The sequence below is a fragment of the Nerophis ophidion genome, linkage group LG01 (assembly GCF_033978795.1).
Source record: "Nerophis ophidion isolate RoL-2023_Sa linkage group LG01, RoL_Noph_v1.0, whole genome shotgun sequence".
In the NCBI taxonomy this organism is placed as follows: domain Eukaryota; kingdom Metazoa; phylum Chordata; class Actinopteri; order Syngnathiformes; family Syngnathidae; genus Nerophis; species Nerophis ophidion.
This window is the reverse complement of record NC_084611.1, coordinates 51,991,651-52,014,716: the sequence shown is the minus strand read 5'-3', so window position 1 is coordinate 52,014,716 and position 23,066 is coordinate 51,991,651.

Here is a 23,066-nt window from a genome sequence, read left to right as displayed (position 1 = left end):
TTCAAGTACATATATAATGTACTTTACTAGTGAAGAGGTAACTAGGTTACTCACTTTGTTTTTTGGACTTTTAGGTCAGGTTTTTTTTCCGGGAAGGAATACCGGTGCCCCAAACAACCTGTGCTCCCTGTCCACTTTTACACTCAACAAAATGGAGAACTAAACAACTATGCGGTAGAACAAGCATTTTTTTTCTCCTCCGCTGTGAACCTTTTGGATTACTTTTGTTTTTTTGAACTGAACTTTTGGACTGACGCAAAAGTCGTTGCATTTGAACTGAACTGTGGACTGGTTCCGAGAAGGAAGCAGGATCGTATCTCGTATTTCTGTTTTGGGTATTTTTTATTGTTATCTGTGGTATTTATGTTCTTGTATCAATACATTTAATGCAGTCAAAACCAAGACAAGTTGTCGTTGTCTTTTACACCACAGGCTCCTAAATGAACCATCTTCTGTCACACAAGTTACATTCTTAACCCGACTAGCCCATGCTAGCGTTACAAATGTGAGTGTGAATGTAAAGTAGGACAAAATAACGGGAGTTTCCCAGTCGCTAACCATAAGGTTAACATATATGGATCATGTCTCATCCTTCCAATCTTTAGCACAAGAACACACGTTAGTTAGATATGCGACACTTTATCTTGTGTGCTCTTGCAGAAGGATCACGTTACTCCTGGGAAGTGCATAGAGTGATGCTGCACTGAGAAGAAGACAGAGAAGATATGTCCCTCACCATGTCTCTCTGTAACGCTTGACCATCACGATGATGATGATGACCGCCAGATAGATCACCGTTGTAAGGACCACCGTCGTGGCAACAACACAGCCGACGCACACCTTGTCTTTTGAGAGGGAAAAGCACAACTTGGTTGCTTGTAAACATCAAACATCGTCATCATGACAAAGAATAGAATCAATATAAAAAATTTTATCAAAGTTTAATCCTTAGTTATGATCAATGTCACTGTTGTGCAGCATAGAGAAACACATTCACACATACTACTTTTTCCAAGTTCAGTAAGATGATTATTATCGTTTTCTTGCACTAATCCAATCACTTCTCTCAATGTTTAGATGACCACCCAGTATATATTTAGGTTTTCAGTTGAAATCCCATATTTAGAGTCTGAAACCTTCGAATTGTCTCTGTGTACCTTCCAGTAGATCTGTGGTCTTGTTGAGCCCAGGAGTTGGTGTGGTGGTGGCTTTGTTGCTCTCAGTGGTGACATCCGAGGTGCCACTGGTGGTACTAGGTCGGGTGGTGGCTTTGTTGCTCTCAGTGGTGACATCCATGGTGCTACTGGTAGTACTAGGTGGGATCGTGGTTTGGCTCTCAATGGTTCTGTCACCAGATGTCATTGTATTGAGGTCTTGATAGAAAGAATGATCAAGTGCAAAGTTAGGTGATTCACACAATAAATTGATAATTGGGTTTGTTGGTCCGTGTTAGGGTTGATGACTGGACCAATGATTAGTCGTACACAGTAGCAGCTGAAACAGTAGTGTGCTACTTAAATAGCATGGGTGAAAAATAGTGATTCAGACTTCTAATGGGAAACATCTTTATCAATGTGGAAGTTAACCAAATGTGTCTATCTCACCTTCACCGCTCAAGTTGCTCAAAGTGCTTCTGCTCTCCAACTTGGTGACGATGTCCTCCTTGACACCAGTCAGCTGAAACACACATTCGTACTTGCCCTCCATGTCGCCCGTCACATTCAGGTCCACCGACATCTGGAAGGTTCCGTCCTGGTTTTTGAGCATTTATGTTTGCTTCACACCCTCAAGGAGCTTCTCGCCGTCTTTCCTCCAAAATATGACGGCTTTGTCGGGGTAGAAACCTGTGGCGTTGCAGCTGACTGGAGAAGACGGTGTCTTCTGGTTTAGAGACACCATTGGAAGTTCTGCACAGGAAGTGAGGCCACATATAAACAGAGGACAATATGGAGAGAAAGTGTGGGAGGAAAAAAGATGGAAATAAAGAGAGAGAATGAAAATATAGTTTGTAATGCTAGTAATGTTCTTATAGGGAACAAGCTAACATGGTTACAAACGTAAAAGTGATAGGTATGGTTCCACCTGTTCTCAGTAGCACACCCAAGTACTTCTTCAAGTCAGAAGGACAATTCTCAACGTAGACCTTGAAATACTCTGGTGGAGTTCTGCCATGATCCCAGATTATTTTGGGGTGATCAGGTGGTTCTTTTGCTGCGGTCCATCTCCATGGATTATGTGCCACATAGTCATCTCCATCATACCTGTCCCAATACCAACCTGTGATCTCATCAGTTTCGTCATCCCATTGGCATCCAGAGCCCCACACACCGATGTAAGTATCTACAAGAGTAACACAAAGTACTTATGTGAAACTAGGTTCATTTTATTGACTTCAGTTCTTAGGAGTCACTCAGTGAAGAATATCAGGGTACTGGAGTCACTCTTCTCAAACAAGTTTCTCCCTAAGACTTGAGTGCTTTTTAAGCACTCGGGAGTCAGTACAACTCCTTTAAAAGTCCTTTGATTTGTCAGTCAGAGGGACTTACCGAATGAGCGAGTGAATTGTTCGTTTTGTCGAGCTTACGATGCATCTCGGGCAGAATGGAAAGAAATAGATGCGAGTGCCAGATCTGTAGCTTTGCACAACTTGTTACTCGGATCACATTCTTTATTTAGCGAGCGGTAGCAGGTAAAAGTGAGCAAACGAGTTGACTGAGACGAGTACCCGGGAGTCCAGATTCAGTGAAAATCATCTCACACACACTAATGCACTATACTTGTACAAACCCTGTTTCCATATGAGTTGGGAAATTGTATTAGATGTAAATATTAACGGAATACAATTATTTGCAAATCCTTTTCAACCCATATTCAATTGAATGCACGACAAAGACAAGATATTTGATGTTCAAACTCATACACTTTATTTTTTTATTTTTTTACAAAAAATAATTAACTTAGAATTTCATGGCTGCAACACGTGCCAAAGTAGTTGGGAAAGGGCATGTTCACCACTGACTTACATCACCTTTTCTTTTAACAACACTCAATAAACGTTTGGGAACTGAGGAAACTAATTATTGAAGCTTTGAAAGTGGAATTCTTTCCCATTCTTGTTTTATGTAGAGCTTCAGTCGTTCAACAGTCTGGGGTCTCCGCTGTCGTATTTTACGCCTCATAATGCGCCACACATTTTTGATGGGAAACAGGTCTGGACTACAGGCGGGCCAGGAAAGTAGCCGCACTCTTTTTTTATGAAGCCACGCTGTTGTAACACGTGCTGAATGTGGCTTGGCATTGTCTTGCTGAAATAAGCAGGGGCGTTCATGAAAAAGACGGCGCTTAAATGGCAGCACATGTTGTTCCAAAACCTGAATGTACCTTTCAGCATTAATGGTGCCTTCACAGATGTGTAAGTTACCCATGCCTTGGGCACTAATGTACCCCCATACCATCACAGATGCTGGCTTTTCAACTTTGCCGCGATAACAGTTTGGATGGTTTGCTTCCCCTTTGGTCCGGACGACACAATGTCAAATATTTCCAAAAACAATTTGAAATGTGGACTAGTCAGACCACAGAACACTTTTCCACTTTGCACCAGTCCATCTTAGATGATCTCGGGCCCAGAGAAGCTGGATGTTGTTGATAAGGCTTTCGCTTTGCGTAGTAGAGCTTTAACTTGCACTTACAGATGTAGCGACCAACTGTTTTTAGTAACAGGGGTTTTCTGAAGTGTCCCTAAGCCCATGTGGTGATATCCTTCAGAGATTGATGTCTGCTTTCGATACAGTGCCGTCTGAGGGATCGAAGGTCACGGTCATTCAATGTTGGTTTCCGGCCATGTCGCTTACGTGGAGTGATTTCTCCAGACTCTCTGAACCTTTTGTTGATATTATGGACCATAGATGTTGAAATCCCTAAATTTTTTGCAATTGCACTTTGAGAAACATTGTTCTTAAACAGTTTGACTATTTGCTCACGCAGTTGTGGACAAAGGGGTGTACCTCGCCTCATCTTGTCCTGTGAAAGACTGAGCATTTTTTGGGAAGCTGTTGGTATACTCAATCCTGGCACCCACCTGTTCCCAATTAGCATTCCTCAACTATATCAGTATTTATTGCCACCTTTCCCAACTTCTTTGTCACGTGTTGCTTGCATCAAGTTCTAAAGTTAATGATTATTTGCAACAACAAAAAAAATGTATGAGTTTGAACATCAAATATGTTGTCTTTGTAGCATATTCAACTGAACATGGGTTGAAAAGGATTTGCAAATCATTGTATTCCGTTTATATTTATATCTAACACAATTTCACAACTCATATGGAAACGGGTTTGGTATTCTTTTAAAGGTAATTCTGGAATGGAAAGAGACAAGATATCTGTGCTATCTTAAAGGTAAATATATCTTAAAGCACAGTATTAAAGAGGACATTAAACACATTTTACTGTCAAAAGTTCAACATAAACAAACCTTCAGGATTGAGGTAGTACTTCATGTGAGGTTCATACATGTTCGTGTAGAACTGCTCGGCAGCACGACTGGTCTCTGTGGCTCTCTGCCAGTACTGTGGATCCTCGGCTGTGATCTTCATCCAGTTCTGTTGGGGTAGGACGTTCCTGTTGCTGCTGTTGTAATGCCAAATAATATCATCATCCAGATGGCACCATTCATTGTATCTTGTTATTTGTGAATCTTTGGATCCTAAATCTTCGTGATATGACAGGTCGTGAATCACTAAAAGAAAAAAAACAAGATGACTTTAAAAAAATAAATCATATACAAGAATCTTTTAGAAAGTGCAAATCAAATTGTGTTCATACATTTTATGTTTTCATCCTCATGTTATTAATGTCATATGAACAGCTGCTCGGAAAACACTTTTCAACACTCAGAAATTTTAACAACAAGTTTGCAAATTTGCTGAAAACTGCTGAAAACATTTGTATTCTTATTATAATTGTATGCAATTCTCCCCAGTCCTTTGATGTTCTACTGGGTCGTCTCCGTCATGTCTCAGCTACCTCTACCATCAATTGATTAACGTGGACCCCGACTTAAAACAAGTTGAAAAACGTACACATTTTAGTGGTCAATTGTACGGAGTATGTACTGTACTGTGCAATCTACTAATAAAAGTTGCAATCAATCAATCCTGCAGCTGAGAGGCACAACACTTTTCTAAGGATGGCCGCCATCTGTGCACTTCTCAGGAATAAAAAATATTATTATGGACGATAACAGTAATAATACCAAAAATAGATATTTTTAGGGACCGAATGTCCCTTTGGGACAGAGGACCCTATTGTATTTCTAAGGTGTTATTGTTATTATACCGCCGCCTCTTTGAGCTGTAATTTGACCCCCTTAACATGCTTCAAAACTCACCAAATTTTACACACACATAAGGACTGGCGAAAATTGCCATCTAATAAAAAAATAAAGAAACTCAAAATTGCGCTCTAGCGCGCCCTGGGAAAAAACACTGACAAAACGGCTTGTAACTTCCGTTAGTAGAGACATGAAAGAAAAACCTCTATGTAGGTCTGACTTAGATTAACATTTCATAAAATGACATCCTTCAGCAAAAATCAACAGGAAGTTGGCAATCACCCCTTCAAAACAAAAGTTTCTTAAAAAGTGTCATTTTTGCCTCTTTGAGCTGTAATTTGACCCCCTTAAAATGCTTAAAAACTCACCAAACTGGACACACACACCAGGACTGGCAAAAATTGGAACCTAATAAAAAAAACAAACCTCAAAACTTAAAATTGTGCTCTAGCGCCCCCTAGGAATAAAACAGAAAAAACTGTTCCTAGGAAGAAAACACAGACAAAACTGATTGTAACTTCTGGTAGAAATGTCGTAAAGACATGAAACAAAAACCTCTATGTAGGTCTCACTTAGACCTATATTTCACTATTTGACATCCTTCAGCAAAAATCAACAGGAAGTTGGCAATCACGCCTTCAAAACAAAAGTTTTGTAAAAACCTGTCACCTTTTTTCAAACATTATCTCCTCTGAGCGAGTTTGTTGTGTCGCCTTCAAACTCGCACAGGAAAGAGACTGAACCCTTCTGATTAAGTTGCCCAAAGAGTTTTTCTAACTGCTCCGGTTTTGATTTTACAAGCCTACAAAGAACAGCTGTGCTGATGCTGTTGTGCTGCTGCCGTCTCAAGATGGCCGCTTAAAATCAGGAAGCACCAGCGTGACCACACAATGCAGAGAAGGTAGGTACTGTGCGGGTAGAGATATGTTAACTGGGTGAAAGAAGGAGGCACCAGTTTGACTCCAGGATACAGAGAAGGTAGGTAATGTGCCGTTAAAGATATGTTGTCTGGGTGATGGCAGGAAGCACCAGCATGTATGGGTGAAAGAAAGAAGCACCAGTGTGACCCCAGGATGCAGGGAAGGTAGGTAATGTGCAGGTAAAGATATGTTGAATGGGTAAAAGCAGGAAACACCAGCAGAAGTCGGTCCATCACTGCTTGCAGATTTAATTTATTATTGTAATCATCCATGTTCTACCGCTTGTCCATTTTGGGGGCGCGGAGGGTGCTGGAGCCTATCTCAGCTGCATTCGGGCGGAAGGCGGGGTACACCCTAGTAATTATAACAATTATTGTATTTATAATGGGCCATCTGTAGAAATTGCAAATAAATATCTTTTTTTTCTTTTACAATGGGGGTTGAATAATTTCAAGTGCAACTGTGTACACGCCCACACAACTTCAACACATTTAAAGGAGCCATATGTAAGAATTGCATGTCAAGTCATCATTAAATGGATTATCGGATTCACCGTCAACATACCGTCATGTCCCATACATTGTCACTCTATTTGTCACGGTGACATCCTGGCAACCAGCTGCCGGTATTTTACAGTCTTTTTTTTTTTTTTTTACAGTGACATTTAGGTTGTCTACTCTTTCTTGGTTTGCAGGAATCCACTGCTGGGATAAATTATTTAGGGCAGGGCTGGCCAAACTTTTATCCACCGAGGGCCGCACGTGGAAAAATTAAAGCGTGCAGGGGCCTTTTTGATATTTTTTATTTTCAAACCAAAAAAAAAAATATGGATTTTTTACATGTATTTTACCTTTAAGGGTCCCGGGGACCATAAAGGGTCTCAGGAATTAAAATGTTAAAAATAAGTCAAATTATTATTTTTTTAATTTTTATTTAACACTTACAATAAATCTCTATATCAACTTCAAGTTGATATAAAGTAACAAAAAAAAGGTTTTTTGCTTTTCTGTCTTTTTATTTTTTTTATAGTAAAACTGAAATATGCAGTATATAGTAATAAAGCCCTAAAAGATCAATAATGCAGGACACCATTGATTTTAATTAGTTCATATTTTTTGAGTAATAACAGTGAAAAGATAAATAAAATACCGAAAAATATATTTGAGATCCAAAGGGTGCCCCACTCATAAAGTCGTACATTTTTATTAGGTTTTTCTCTTTCAACACATAAGTTACAGGATCAAAATCTATCGATTTTACTTTTGAACTATTATTTTGTTTGTTGTATGGTCTTTTGTCAAAGAAAACTTTTATGTTTTTATATGGCAACCACACAATATATGCAATATTTACAACAGAAAACATTTTTAAGTGAAATACGAAGTAATTGGAGCCTTGAAAATAATTATAACAGATTTTTTTTGTCCTTTTTTTGAGCAATGTTAAAAAAAGAAAATAAAGAGACAAAAGAAAAAAAACAGTCTGCATGGCAGCTTTGTGTCAACATTGCAACTTTTTCTCGTTAGATTTCACCTCATTTGCCTTTTTTTACGTGTTCTTTTTTATTTTTGCAATATCAATCAATCAATCAATGTTTACTTATATATCCCTAAATCACTAGTGTCTCAAAGGGCTGCACAAACCACTACGACATCCTCGGTAGGCCCACATAAGGGCAAGGAAAACTCACACCCAGTGGGACGTCGGTAACAATGATGACTATGAGAACCTTGGAGAGGAGGAAAGCAATGGATGTCGAGCGGGTCTAACATGATACTGTGAAAGTTCAATCCATAATGGATCCAACACAGCAGCGAGAGTCCAGTTCACAGCGGAGCCAGCAGGAAAACATCCCAAGCGGAGGCGGATCAGCAGCACAGAGATGTCCCAGCCGATACACAGGCGAGCAGTACATGGTCACCGGATCGGACCGGACCCCCTCCACAAGGGAGAGTGGGACATAGAAGAAAAAGAAAAGAAACGGCAGATCAACTGGTCGAAAAAGGGAGTCTATTTAAAGGCTAGAGTATACAAATGAGTTTTAAGGTGAGACTTAAATGCTTCTACTGAGGTGGCATCTCGAACTTTTACCGGGAGGGCATTCCAGAGTACTGGAGCCCGAAATGAAAACACTCTATAGCCCACAGACTTTTTTTGGGCTTTGGGAATCACTAATAAGCCGGAGTCTTTTGAACGCAGATTTCTTGCCGGGACATATGGTACAATACAATCGGCAAGATAGGATGGAGCTAGACCGTGTAGTATTTTATACGTAAGTAGTAAAACCTTAAAGTCACATCTTAAGTGCACAGGAAGCCAGTGCAGGTGAGCCAGTACAGACGTAATGTGATCAAACTTTCTTGTTCTTGTCAAAAGTCTAGCAGCCACATTTTGTACCAACTGTAATCTTTTAATGCTAGACATGGGGAGACCCAAAAATAATACGTTACAGTAGTCGAGACGAGACGTAACAAACGCATGGATAATGATCTCAGCGTCTTTAGTGGACAGAATGGAGCGAATTTTAGCGATATTACGGAGATGAAAGAAGGCTGTTTTAGTAACGCTTTTAATGTGTGACTCAAAGGAGAGAGTTGGGTCAAAGATAACACCCAGATTCTTTACCGTGTCGCCTTGTTTAATTGTTTGGTTGTCAAATGTTAGAGTTGTATCATTAAATAGAGGTCGGTGTCTAGCAGGACCGATAATCAGCATTTCCGTTTTTTTGGCGTTGAGTTGCAAAAAGTTAGCGCACATCCATTGTTTAATTTCATTAAGACACGCCTCCAGCTGACTACAATCCGGCGTGTTGGTCAGCTTTAGGGGCATGTAGAGTTGGGTGTCATCAGCATAACAGTGAAAGCTAATACCGTGTTTGCGTATGATGTCACCTAGCGGCAGCATGTAGATGCTGAAGAGTGCAAGTCCAAGGACCGAACCCTGGGGAACTCCACACGTTACCTTAACGTAGTCCGAGGTCACATTGTTATGGGAGACACACTGCATCCTATCAGTAAGATAAGAGTTAAACCAAGACATGGCTAAGTCTGGCATACCAATTCGTGTTTTGATACGTTCTAATAAAATATTATGATCGACGGTATCGAAAGCAGCGCTAAGATCGAGGAGCAGCAACATAGATGACGCATCAGAATCCATCATTAGCAATAGAGCATTTGTCATTTTTGCGAGGGCTGTCTCCGTGGAGTGATTTGCCCTGAAACCGGATTGAAAGGTTTCACATAGATTGTTAGACGCTAAGTGTTCATTTAACTGCTCCGCAACAATTTTTTCGAGGCTTTTTGAAATAAAGGGAAGGTGAGACACCGGTCGGTAGTTTACCATGAGGTCAGGATCGAGATTAGGTCTTTTTAGAAGAGGATGAATAACCGCTTTTTTGAATGCTAGGGGAACAGTGCCCGAGGAAAGTGATAAGTTTATAATATTTAGCACTGATGGACATAATAATACAAAGAGATCCTTGATCAGTTTCCCAGGAAGTGGGTCAAGTAAACATGTTGTTTGTTTTATTCCATTTACACGTTGTAACAATTCCTCTAATGTTATTTCCTCAAAACAAGAGAAACTATTTTGGAGGGCAGTATCCGTCGTATATACAATCGTGTCAGTGTTAATAGAACCCAGTTGTAGCTGGGACGCATTGTCTTTAATGTCCTTCCTAATGACTTCAATTTTCTTACTAAAGAATTGCATAAAGTCATCAGCTGAGTGGGTGGAGCTACTGGAAGGAGTCCCTTGTTGGGTTAGCAATGCTACCGTACTAAACAAAAATTTAGGATTGTTTTTATTACGGTGGATGAGATTTGAGTAATATGTAGCTTTAGCTAAGGTAAGCATGCGTTTATAAGTTATTAAACCATCACTCCATGCTTGATGGTGCACCTCAAGTTTAGTCGTGCGCCATTTGCGTTCCAGCTTTCTACATAATAATTTCTGAGCTCTAGTTTCTTCTGTAAACCACGGGGTACGCCTTTTTGGAGCCTTTTTTAACTTCAGCGGTGCTATACTATCAATGGTTTCGTGCAGGGCGTTGTTAAAGTTGTTAGTGAGGTTATCAATCGAGCCCACATACTTTGGGAATGGTGCCATTACCGAGGGCAGTAGGTCAGCAAGAGTCGTCGTTGTGGCCGTATTAATGTTGCGGCTGCTATAGCAGTTATTATTATTATTAGTTTGCCGAACATGCGTCTGTACCTCGAATTTTATAAGGTTATGATCGGACAATACTTTAGTATACGGGAGTATCGTATCTTTGGAAACGGTGATACCCCTGACAAGGACTAGGTCTATTGTATTACCGTTGCGATGCGTGGGTTCATTTATTATTTGTGTGAGACCACAGCTATCAATTATAGTCTGGAGCGCTACGCACGGTGGGTCCGATGGGGTATTCATATGGATATTAAAGTCCCCCATTATAATTATATTATCGGCGTGTGTCACTAGATCAGCAACGAACTCTGAGAATTCATTGATAAAGTCCGAATAGGGCCCTGGGGGGCGGTAGATAGCATTTCCAGAATGTGTGGCGGGCCGGTAAACAATTAGTTGCGGGCCGCAAATGGCCCTCGGGCCGCACTTTGGACACACCTGATTTAGGGTGTTTCACTGTTGCTATTTAACAATTGCTTGCTGAAGGTCATTTTTTTACAGTGTGGGTGTCGTCACTCCTGACTTGTTTCAGTTTCCGTACTCCCACTTTGCTTCATCAACTACACCTCACTCCCCAGCCTCCAGCACCCTGACTTCTCTGCAGCAGCAAGAAAACAAACAAACACAAATGTAAATTCATAAGAGCATTTTTAACAGACTTGATAACAACTTGTTATTTAGCTTAAAAGGCTTCAGACCTGAACTCCCTCTTATCTCCTATTCGTGCCACACTGTCGCTGTTTCATTATTACGTGACTTCAACAGTACTCATGCAATAATGTTTCATTTGGTTTTGAATTTGTGTTTTCTCGGGGCGGTGTTCATTCAGCCCCCACAATACTGGCCTGCAGCTCATTTATCCTGGGGCACGTACCCCGGTTAAAGGGTTCTGGTGAGGGCCATGGCTAATACAATAAGCATCTTTATACAGCCAAACTGGAGCACCTCCCTCACCATCATTAGCCACCCTTCTATGACTCCCTCTATCCATACTTTTTAATTCACGACACGCCAAAAGACAGTGAAGAGCAGATTTATGACAAGATACCAGACAAGTGCTTTGGTGGATGAAACACCGACAGCAACAAAGTGTTTTTGAGCTCTGTTTCATATCATCAACATATAATAAAAAGCCATTAAAAACAGTGAAATACATTTTCATAACATGGTCACTACTGCCTAGTTTCTCCTCTATTCTTATCTTTTCTGTTATATATTTATCCTTTTTGTTGATTTTTATTTTGTTATATTTTCTATTTTATTTCCATTTATACCCACATTATTTACTTTTAACTTATTAAATTCAATCTCAATTCTGTACACTGCTGCTGGAATTTTAATTTTCCTGAGGGAACTCTCCTGAAGGAATCAATAAAGTACTATCTACACTGTAAAAAAAAAAAAGAAAAAATCCTATTTTTATGGTAAATTACTCTAAATTTGTACTGTGATTTTTCTATTTTTTTTAGATAGTGTATAAAACTGTAGAATTGCAGACATTATCTGTAAATAAACAATCCGCCTGTTATTTGAAGTAATATGCCAGTAATAACAAACTGTTTATTTCTATTTTTTTTTTTACAAAAAAATACCAAATTATACATAGCATTTTCTGCTTTCTTAAATTACTTTCAAATTCATGTCAAATTACAGTAATAATCTTTCATATGTAGCTTGTTATATAAAAGTCTATGTCCAAACTAACAATCTTAACAGTTTTATATGTAATTTTAAGGTAAATCTTATTTTTTTAATATTTATTTGTAATTTTACATTCAAGTTGAAAAAGATATGTAGCCTGTTCTATAAAGGTTTATGCCCATACCAACAATTGAACATTTTTCTCTGTAATATGATGTAATTATCTTCAATTAAATATGTAGCTTGTTATTTTAAAGTGTACATCCATACTAACAATCTTAACTGTTTTATATGTAATTTTAGGGTAAATGTGAGGTTTTTTTTTAGTTTGTGTATTTTTCACATTCAAATCTGTAATTAAATATGTAGCTTGTTATGTCTATCTATATACTTGTACAAACCCCATTTCCATATGAGTTGGGAAATTGTGTTATATGTAAAAATAAACGGAATACAATGATTTGCAAATCCTTTTCAACCCATATTCAATTGAATGCACTACAAAGACAAGATATTTGATGTTCGAACTCATAAACTTTATTTTTTTTTGCAAATAATAATTAACTTATAATTTCATGACTGCAACACGTGCCAAAGTAGTTGGGAAAGGGCATGTTCACTACTGTGTTACATCACCTTTTCTTTTAACAACACTCAATAAACGTTTGGGAACTGAGGAAACTAATTGTTGAAGCTTTGAAAGTGGAATTCTTTCTCATGCTTGTTTTATTGTAGAGCTTCAGTCGTTCAACAGTCCGGGGTCTCCGCTGTCGTGTTTTACGCTTCATAATACGCCACACGTTTTCGATGGGAGACCGGTCTGGATTGCAGGCGGGCCAGGAAAGTATCCGCACTCTTTTACTACAAAGCCATGCTGTTGTAACACATGGCTTGGCATTGTTTTGCTGAAATAAGCAGGGGCGTCCATGATAACGTTGCTTGGATGACAACATAAGTATGTTGCTCCAAAACCTTTATGGACCATTCAGCATTAATGGTGCCTTCACTGATGTGTAAGTTACCCATGCCTTGGGCACTAATACACCCCCATACCATCACAGATGCTGGCTTTTGAACTTTGCGCCTATAACAATCCGGATAGTTATTTTCCTCTTTGTTCCGGAGGACACCACATCCACAGTTTCCAAATATAATTTGAAATGTGGACTCGTCAGACCACAGAACACTTTTCCACTTTGCATCAGTCCATCTTAGATGACCTCTGGCCCAGTGAAGCCGGCGGCGTTCCTCGGCTTTCGCGTTGCATAGTAGAGTTTTAACTTGCACTTACATATGTAGCGACCAACTGTAGTTACTGACAGTGGTTTTATGAAGTGTTCCTGAGCCATATATGGTGATATCCTTTACACACTGATGTCGGTTTTTGATGCAGTACCGCCTGAGGGATCAAAGGTCCGTAATATCATTGCTTACGTGCAGTGATTTCTCCAGATTCTCTGAACCTTTTGATGATTTTAAGGACCGTAGATGGTAAAATCCCTAAATTCCTTGCAATAGCTTGTTGAGAAATGTTCTAAACCTGTTCGACAATTTGCTTACAAAGTGGGGACCCTTACCCCATCCTTGTTTGTGAATTACTTAGCATTTCATGGAAGCTGCTTTTATACCCAATCATGGCACCCACCTGTTCCCAATTAGCCTGCACTCCTGTGGGATGTTCCAAATAAATGTTTGATGAGCATTCCTCAACTTTATCAGTATTTATTGCCACCTTTCCCAACTTCTTTGTCACGTGTTGCTGGCATCAAATTTTAAAGTTAATGATTATTTGCAAAAAATAAAAAAGTTTATTAGTTTTAACATCAAATATGTTGTCTTTGTAGCATATTCAACTGAATATGGGTTGAAAAGGATTTGCAAATCATTGTATTCCGTTTATATTTACATCTAACACAGTTTCCCAACTCATACGGAAACGGGTTTGTACTTTATTTATGTGGCTAATATGAATACACACTCATTTATACTATGTTGGCATTAAAAAAGTGTGTTAAAGTGACATTTTATAACCTGGAGTGGGAGTCAAAGACATTGTTCATTCATTAATTTTTTATTTATCTCCTTCGTTGATGTGCATTCTTCATCAATAGACAATTAAACTCTAACAACAAAACCCATATCTACACAGCTATGCTTGAGAAGGAACAGAATGAAGAAAATCTTATATTTCCTGCCCCCTTCAACATAACAAGAAAATGGATATCTCAGATTCACAAACATACAATACCAAACAAATACATCCAAATGTAATGAAAACAAACAAAAAACACACAAAGAAAACGAGTGCAAAAACTTCATGAAGTACAAACTGAACAAAAAGTAATATACAAAACCAGACAAAAAATAATATCAAGCAAACTGTAAACATCATAGGATCTTATTGTTCTGTCTTTATATATTTTTTTCCAATTGGAATATATTTCTATGTATTTTATCTCATTGTAAAGAGAATTCCATAGTTGAACCCCCACCGCTAATAAACACATTTGCTTTCAAGGGGTCCTTGAACACTGATGTTGGAAATGAATTTTTCTTCTATGCTCTCCATTCTCAGAAGTGATGACAAACATTTTTTGTAAATTTGCTGAAAATGTTTTACTTTTAGCCTTAAACATGACACATAATGGCTGTAACTTTACGAGCTCCTGTAGTGTCAATAAATCCGAATTAATAAATAGTATGTTATGTGTTCTAGATCATCTTTATGAATAATCCCTACAGCTCTTTTCTGTAGTTGATACAATGCATTTAAATTACTCTTATGTGTTCTCCCACACCTGCGATGAGCTGGCGACTTGTCCAGGGTGTACCCCGCCTTCCGCCCGATTGTAGCTGAGATAGGCGCCAGCGCCCCCCGCTACCCCAAAAGGGAATAAGCGGTAGAAAATGGATGGATGGATGTTCTCCCACACTTCCACACAGTAGCTGATATGTGGCAATAAAGTGCACAATACAATATACGCATTGCCCTATAATCTATCGCATATTTTACCGTATTTAATATCAAAATACTCTTTTTCCGTACATGTGCAATATGAGATGTCCATGCCAGTATCACTCCTAAAAATCTAAGTTCAAAAACCCTTTCAATATCAATTCCATCTATTTACAGTTTGATCGTTTCCTCCCTTTTCCTTTTACAAAAAAATCATAAACTTTGTTTTTATTTACGTTTAATGATCATTTATTGACATCAAACCATCTCTTAAGTTCAATAATTTCCTGCTCAATAATGTTTGATAATGTTTGTGTTAGCCAGATAACTTAATCAAGCAAAAGTGTTGACAACAATAATAATGAGATAAAGTAAGACCACAACAACAGAAGAATAAAGAACACAAAGTAAAACAAGAACGCAGAACAACTCCAGTCCACTTAAGATTTTACAAAGAAGCTGACCAAGCTGTGAATAAAAACAACTCACCGGGAGACACGCTCTGCATTTGCATGGCCAGAAGGACGAAAAACAACAAATTCATGATGTCGGTGCAACTTTAAAAGATATTAGACTCTTTTTACAGAAGCAAAATGAAGCTGTCGTCTTCTTCCAGGTCCTCTGAATGACTCGGAAGCCACTCGGGCGATGGAGGTCACACCTTTTGCGGGCTCCTCCTCCTCCTCCTGCGGCCCGTGCCACGGTGGTGTCACGTGTTGCCACCTTCGCCCTGACGTCATCACGCCAAGGTACCTGCCACCCGGGACCGCATTATTTGTTTAACATGAATACATGTTAAGAAGAAAAAAGACTGAAATTATTCATATTTTATTTTATCTGCATAGTAGATATTTGAAAAACTAGTGAAGTAAACAGTAATAATACAGTACTGACATTGGTCATTATTACACCATAATAATTTATATATTTTAACATATACAATATATATGGTATTATTAGAACAATAATACTATAGGAATAACAATGTTAACAAATAATAATATATGTATTTCTATTATCACCATTAATATCATCTCAAAAGTATTAATAACAATACCATCCATCCATCTTCCTCCGCTTTTCTGAAGTCGGGTCGCGGGGGCAGCAGCCCAAGCAGAGAAGCCCAGACTTCCCTACCCCCAGCTACTTCTTCCAGTTCTTCCCGAGTGTCATGACTTGGACTATGATGTGGTTTGTTACCCTGAGGTGCAAAGCAACTGGATCGGACACGATGTGAAGGTAACGACATATTTTAATCTTAACTCAAAAAAAGGAACAAACGAAAGGCGCTCACAGAGGAGGTACAAAAACTTGGCTATGAAATAAAACTATTACTACAACATAAACTATGGACATAAAACAAAACTTGCAAACTATGGCATGAATAACAAAACTTACGGTGAACGAGAAAAGAGCATGGATCATCAGCATGGAGAAAGGGTGTGTGGAGGATGATAGAGGGTGATGTTGCCAGGCTGACTGCCTGGCAACTACAGGCTTAAATAGTGCTGTGATTATTGACAGTTGCGTGAGTCCAAACAAATGAGCCAGGTGAAACTAATGGTTGTCATGGAAACTAAGACAAACCAGGGAGCGCAAAAACAGAAACTGATGGAGTCAAAAACAAAACAGAACATAACTAAACAGAACATGATCACAAAGACATGACACCGAGGCGTTCCCAGTTCAGCTGGGAGACATAGTCTGTCCACCGTGTCCTGGGTCTTCCTCGTGGTCTCCTACCATTATGATAAAGAATAATAATATTTTACCTTTATTATCATCATTACTGCCAACTTATACGGAGAAATACACTTACTAGATTAAAAAGTAGATTATAGAGAAAGATGGAGCAAAAACTGAAGAAAAATGTATAAAAGTATAAAGTGTTATGATAGCCTGTGTGTACAAGTATGTGTGTAATATGTACACTGTATTGCCAAAAGTATTTGGCCACCCATCCAAATGATCAGAATCAGGTGTCCTAATCACTTGGCCCGGCCACAAGTGTATAAAGTCTAGCACTTACAGTTGTGATCAAAATTATTCAACCCCCACACAATTTTGGTGTTTTAGCAAGTTGGACATTTATTCCGAATTTTGTTTATAGTCATATCAAATAAAGATGCATTAAATAGACAAATGCAACTTGAATTACAACATTATATTTTGTAACATACCAAACAGTGTCATTTCTCTTAATATCTCATTGACAAAATTATTCAACCCCTTGAGGATCATAACTCTTAAGAACAGAATTTGAAAAAGGTCTTTTCAATCAGGTGTTGAAAACACCTGTAGATGTGATTAGAACCATAACGAGCAACAATTAAATTGATTGAAAAAGACTGTGACGCTCAACTTCTTGTAGATGGTCAATGGTGTATTTGCAACATGGTGAAGTCCAGGGAGTGGTCAAAGAAGTCAAGAGAGGAGGTCATTTCTCTTCATAAGAAATGATATGGATATAAGAAAATAGCAAAGACATTACACATTCCAAAAGAAACAGTTGGGAGCATAATTCGCAAGTTTAAAGCTAAAGGCACAGTGGAAACACTACCTGGGCATGGTAGAAAGAGGATGCTGTGTGCAACTGTTGTCCGGTATTTTTTTTTTTTTTTTTTTTTAATAAGTCGCATTTTTGGGGGAAATTTATTTGATAAAATCCAACACCAAGAATAGACATTTGAAAGGCAATTAAAAAAATTAAGAATAGTGAACAACAGGCTGAATAAGTGTACATTATATGAGGCATAAATAACAGTTGTTCGGTATTTGAAGCGTACAGTGTTGAAAAAAACCCCCGGGTAACAGCTGAGGAACTACAACAGGACATTGCAGAGAGGGGAACGCAGGTTTCGTCCCAGACAATAAGGTGCGCACTACGAGATGAAGGCCTCCATGCCAGAACTCCCAGGCGCACCCCACTTCTGACTACCAGGCACAAGAAAATTGGCTCCAGTATGCCAAAAATCTTCTGGACAAACCCCAAAGGTTTTGGGAAACTGTTTTTTGGAGTGATGAGACAAAACTGGAACTCTTTGGGCTTAACGTTATGTCTGGAGGAGAAAAAATGAAGCTTACAAAGAGAAGAACACCTTTCTTACTGTTAAGCATGGTGGGGGGTCAATCATGCTCTGGGGCTGTTTCTCTGCCTCAGGTACCGGGAATCTCCAGCGCGTTCAAGGCATTATGAATTCCATTTCCTACCAGGATATATTAGCTGCAAATGTCATGAAGTCAGCGACGAAGCTGAGGCTTGGGAGACGTTGGACCTTCCATCAGGACAACGATCCCAAGCATACCTCCAAATCAACATCAGAGTGGTTGCAGAAGAAGGGCTGGAAGACTCTGGAGTGGCCTTCACAGTTGCCAGACCTAAATCCTATAGAAAACCTGTGGTGGGACTTGAAGAAGGCAGTTGCAGCACGCAAGCCCAAGAATATGAATGAACTGGAGACCTTTGCCCAAGAGGAATGGGCTAAAATACCTGTAGATCGTTGCAAGAAGCTTGTGTCCGGTTACGTATCACGTTTGAAGGATGTAATTACTGCCAAAGGGTGTTCTACTAAGTACTAAAGATGCATGTAACTAGTGGGGGGTGAATCATTTTGTCAATGAGATATTAAGAAAAATGTCCTTTTTTGGTATTTTGTAAAATACAGTGTTACAATTTAAGTTGCATTTGTCTATTTGACACATCTTTATTTGATATGACTACAAACAAAATATGGAATAAATGTCCAACTTGCTAAAACACCAAAATTGCGTGGGGGTTGAATAATTTTGATCACAACTGTAGGCATGGAGACTGTTTCTACAAACATTTGCGAAGAATGGGCCGCTTATTCTAAATTGCCTTTCAAATGTCTATTCTTGGTGTTGGGTTTTATCAAATAAATTTCCCCCAACAATGCGACTTATACTCCAGTGCGACGTATATATGTTTTTTTCCTTCTTTATTATGCACTTTCGGCCGGTGCAACGTATACTCCGGAGCGATTTATAATCCGGAAAATATGGTACAACAAAACATGGCCTAGAACAGTGGTTCTCAAACTTTTTTCAGTGATGTACCCCCTGTGAAAATGTTTTTAATTCAAGTACCCCCTAATCATAGCAAAGCATTTTTGGTTGAAAAAAAGAGATAAAGAAGTAAAAGCTCTATGTCATCAGTTTCTGATTGATTAAATTGTATAACAGTGTAAAATATTGCTTGTTTGTAGTGGTCTTTCTTGAACTATTTGGGAAAAAAAAGATATAAAAACAACTAAAAACTTGTTGAAAAATAAACAAGTGATTCAATCATGAATAAAGATTTCTACATATAGAAGTAATCATCAACTTAAAGTGCCCTCTTTGGGGATTGTAATAGAGATCCATCTGGATTCATGAACTTAATTCTAAACATTTCTTCACAAAAGAAGAAATCTTTAACATCAATATTTATGGAACATGTCCCAAAAAAAATGTAGCTGTCAACACTGAATATTGCATTGTTTTATTTTTTTTTCACAGTTTATGAATTTACATTTATATTTTGTTGACGTATTATTCAATAAATACATTTATACAGGATTTTTGAATTGTTGCTATTTTTAGAATATTTTTTAAAATCTCACGTACCCCTTGGCATACCTTCAAGTACCCCCATTTGAGAACCACTGGCCTAGAAGACATGTCATGACAGCACATTGACAATAAACACACATACTGGTCTAAAAAAGGTATTTAAATGTACATGGGTTACATGCAGAGAGAAATGTTGTAAATGTGATAAAGTTCCATTCTTTTTGTCCTGGTGGATCACAGACTTCAAATGTTTGCTTTGGCACAGGACATGTACTTTTGTAGCAATTCATGTTTTAGAGAGTAAAACCAACCCCACGGATCTGTCAGTGAAATACATTTGAACCTGTGACAATGTTTCAGCACATCCTCCTTTTTCCAGTAAAAACACCTGACTGTGATAGTTGCCCACATCACTCTTGCATTCTTTGCATTTGAATACAGAGCAAAGGTCTCCAACAGGTCCTTTGTTGCTGCCAGCAGCTAATCACCTGATTTTAGGAAGCCAATCGGCTGTTTGCTTCAACTCTTAGTATTTAATTAAAAGGATAAACAACAACATCCAAACACAAGCAAGCAAATTCACAGATCATCACGGTTTTGAGTGGAGTCCGAAAAGGAGTAGGAAGAAGCAGAAGCGATGTACACAGACTTCCTGGGTGAAAAGCAACATTTCCCATCCCAACCTGATGGAGCTTGAGAGGTGCTGCAAAGGAATGAAAGAAAAGTGCCCAAAGATAGGTGTGCCAAGCTTGTGGCATCGTGTTCAAAAAGACTTTAGGCTGTAATTGCTGCCAAAGGTGCATCAACAAAGTATTGAGCAGAGGCTCTGAATACTTGTTGTTATTGTTTTAAACTAATTTGCAAATTTTAAAAGAAAGCCTTTTCACATTGTCCTCATGGATATTTAGAATTTAAGCACAAAAATACATCCGTGACATTTTGAAACAAGGCTGTGACAGAACAAAATGTGGAAAAAGTGAAGCGCAATGAATATTCTCCGGATGCACTGTGAAACACTTTAAGACAATTGTGAAAAAGCGCTTTATAAATACAATTCATTCACTCATTCAAAAGTGGAACTGCAATGAGTAATATACAGTTGTACAAATGCTGGACACATTTTGTCCTGTGACAGTTCAATTTGGAACGCATACTTTTGTTTCTGGTTGGGCAAACTCCCATGCACCCTCAAGAACCCTGCCGAGAGTATATAGCTGGTCTACAGTTCCACGACCGGGACGAAAACCACACTGTTCCTCCTGAATCCGGGGGTCGACTATCCAGCGTAGCCTCCTCTCCAGTACAACTGAATAAACCTTACCGGGAAGGCTGAGGAGTGTGATCCCACGATAGTTGGAACACACTCTCCGGTTCCCCTTTTTAAAGAGGGGAACCACCACCCCGGTCTGCCAATCCAGAGTTACCGCCCCCAATGTCCACGCGATGCTGCAGAGTCTTGTCAACCAAGACAGCCCCACAGCATCCAGAGCCTTAAGGAACTCCGGGCGGATCTCATCCACCCCCGGGGCCTTGCCACCGAGGAGCTTTTTGACTACCTCAGCGACCTCAGCCCCAGAAATAGGAGAGCCCACCACAGATTTCCCAGGCACTGCTTCCTCATAGGATGACGTGCCCAACCAGAGTTTGCCCAACCAGTCTACATGTGCTTTGTGGACTTGGAGAAGGCATTCGACCGTGTACCCCGGGAAGTCCTGTGGGGAGTGCTCAGAGAGTATGGGGTATCGGACTGTCTGATTGTGGTGGTCCGCTCCCTGTACGATCAGTGTCAGAGCTGGGTCCGCATTGCCGGCAGGAAGTCGGACCCGTTTCCAGTGCGGGTTGGATTCCGCCAAGGCTGCCCCTTGTCACCCATTCTGTTCATAACTTTTAAGGACAGAATTTCTAGGCGCAGTCAGGGTGTTGAGGGGTTCCGGTTTGGTGGATGCAGGATTGGGTCTTTGCTTTTTGCAGATGATGTGGTCCTGATGACTTCAACCGGCAAGGATCTTCAGCTCTCCTGGATGGGTTCGCATCCGAGTGTGAAGCGACTGGGACGAGAATCAGCACCTCCAAGTCCGAGTCCATGGTTCTCTCCCGGAAGAGGGTGGAGTGCCATCTCCGGGTAGGGGAGGAGATCTTGCCCCAAGTGGAGGAGTTCAAGTACCTCGGAGTCTTGTTCAAGAGTGAGGGAAGAGTGGATCGTGAGAACGACAGGCGGATCGGTGCGGCGTCTTCAGTAATGCAGACGCTGTATCGATCCGTTGTGGTGAAGAGGGAACTGAACCGGAAGGCAAAGCTCTCAACTTACCGGTCGATCTACGTTCCCATTCTCACCTATTATCATGAGCTTTGGGTCAGGATGCCAGCCGAACGCCTCCCGAGGGAGGTGTTTCGGGCACGTCTGACCGGTAGGAGGCCACGGGGAAGACCCAGGACACGTTGAGAAGACTATGTCTCCCGGCTGGCCTAGGAACGCCTCGGGATCCGCTGGGAGGAGCTGGGCGAAGTGGCTGGGGAGAGGGAAATTTGGGCTTCCCTGCTTAGGTTGCTGCCCCGCGACCCGACCTCGGATAAGCGGAAGAAGATGGATGGATGGTTGGCAACCCGAGGATGCAACTATAAATGATATTAATGATAACCGCAGTGAAACTCCTGTTTTAAATTTAAATTGCTGAAGAAACGTAATTGATAACTATACTTTGATCAACTCCGGGATCGGCTAGCGCTAGTTGACTAGAATGAAAACTAGAGACATTAATGCCTCCCCTCATTAATTGAGGCTGATCATATTTTGAAATCCCAAAAAGAGGACACATATATGCGCGCCAAGGCCGGGACTAGGTGAAAATTTGCCAATGATACTCGAATTTGCTTTATAACTAATATATTTATTTAATTACAGCCTTTTTTTCTCCTCTGTTGACAGCAGTGTTGTTAGGAATTTTCAAAATGGGGTCCAATGGACCCTATCAAGTCATAAAATTGGGGTGCCACAGTACATTTTTGGGTCCCATTTTTTTTGGTAAGCGTTTTGAAAACAAATGATTAACGTATGCATTGTCCTGTTGTATCTCACATTCTAAATAGTGTTTTGGAAAAAGATGGTCATAAACGTTACTTCATTCATTAAAAAAAATTTAAAAAAAGAAAACAAATGTGTATGCAGATGTAAATGTATTCAGTTCTAAACATTCATTCACTTTCTTCGTTCCTTCAAGGATCTGAACTTTACCGCTGCTGGTAGTTTTTATTTAATAAGTTGTATTTATTTCAGTATAAAAGTGTTAAAAGTGTTTTGCTGGGGTCATGAAATGATGATAATGGTGTGCCAGGGCATACATATATTTTATATTTTACGCTTCAATCTTTGGAGTCGACATCAACTTCACATTCATCTCTCATTTCAAAATGTTTTAGTTTTTTTTTATGTTGTTTTTTTTCCGCCCTTTTTTTGTCAAACAAAACTATGT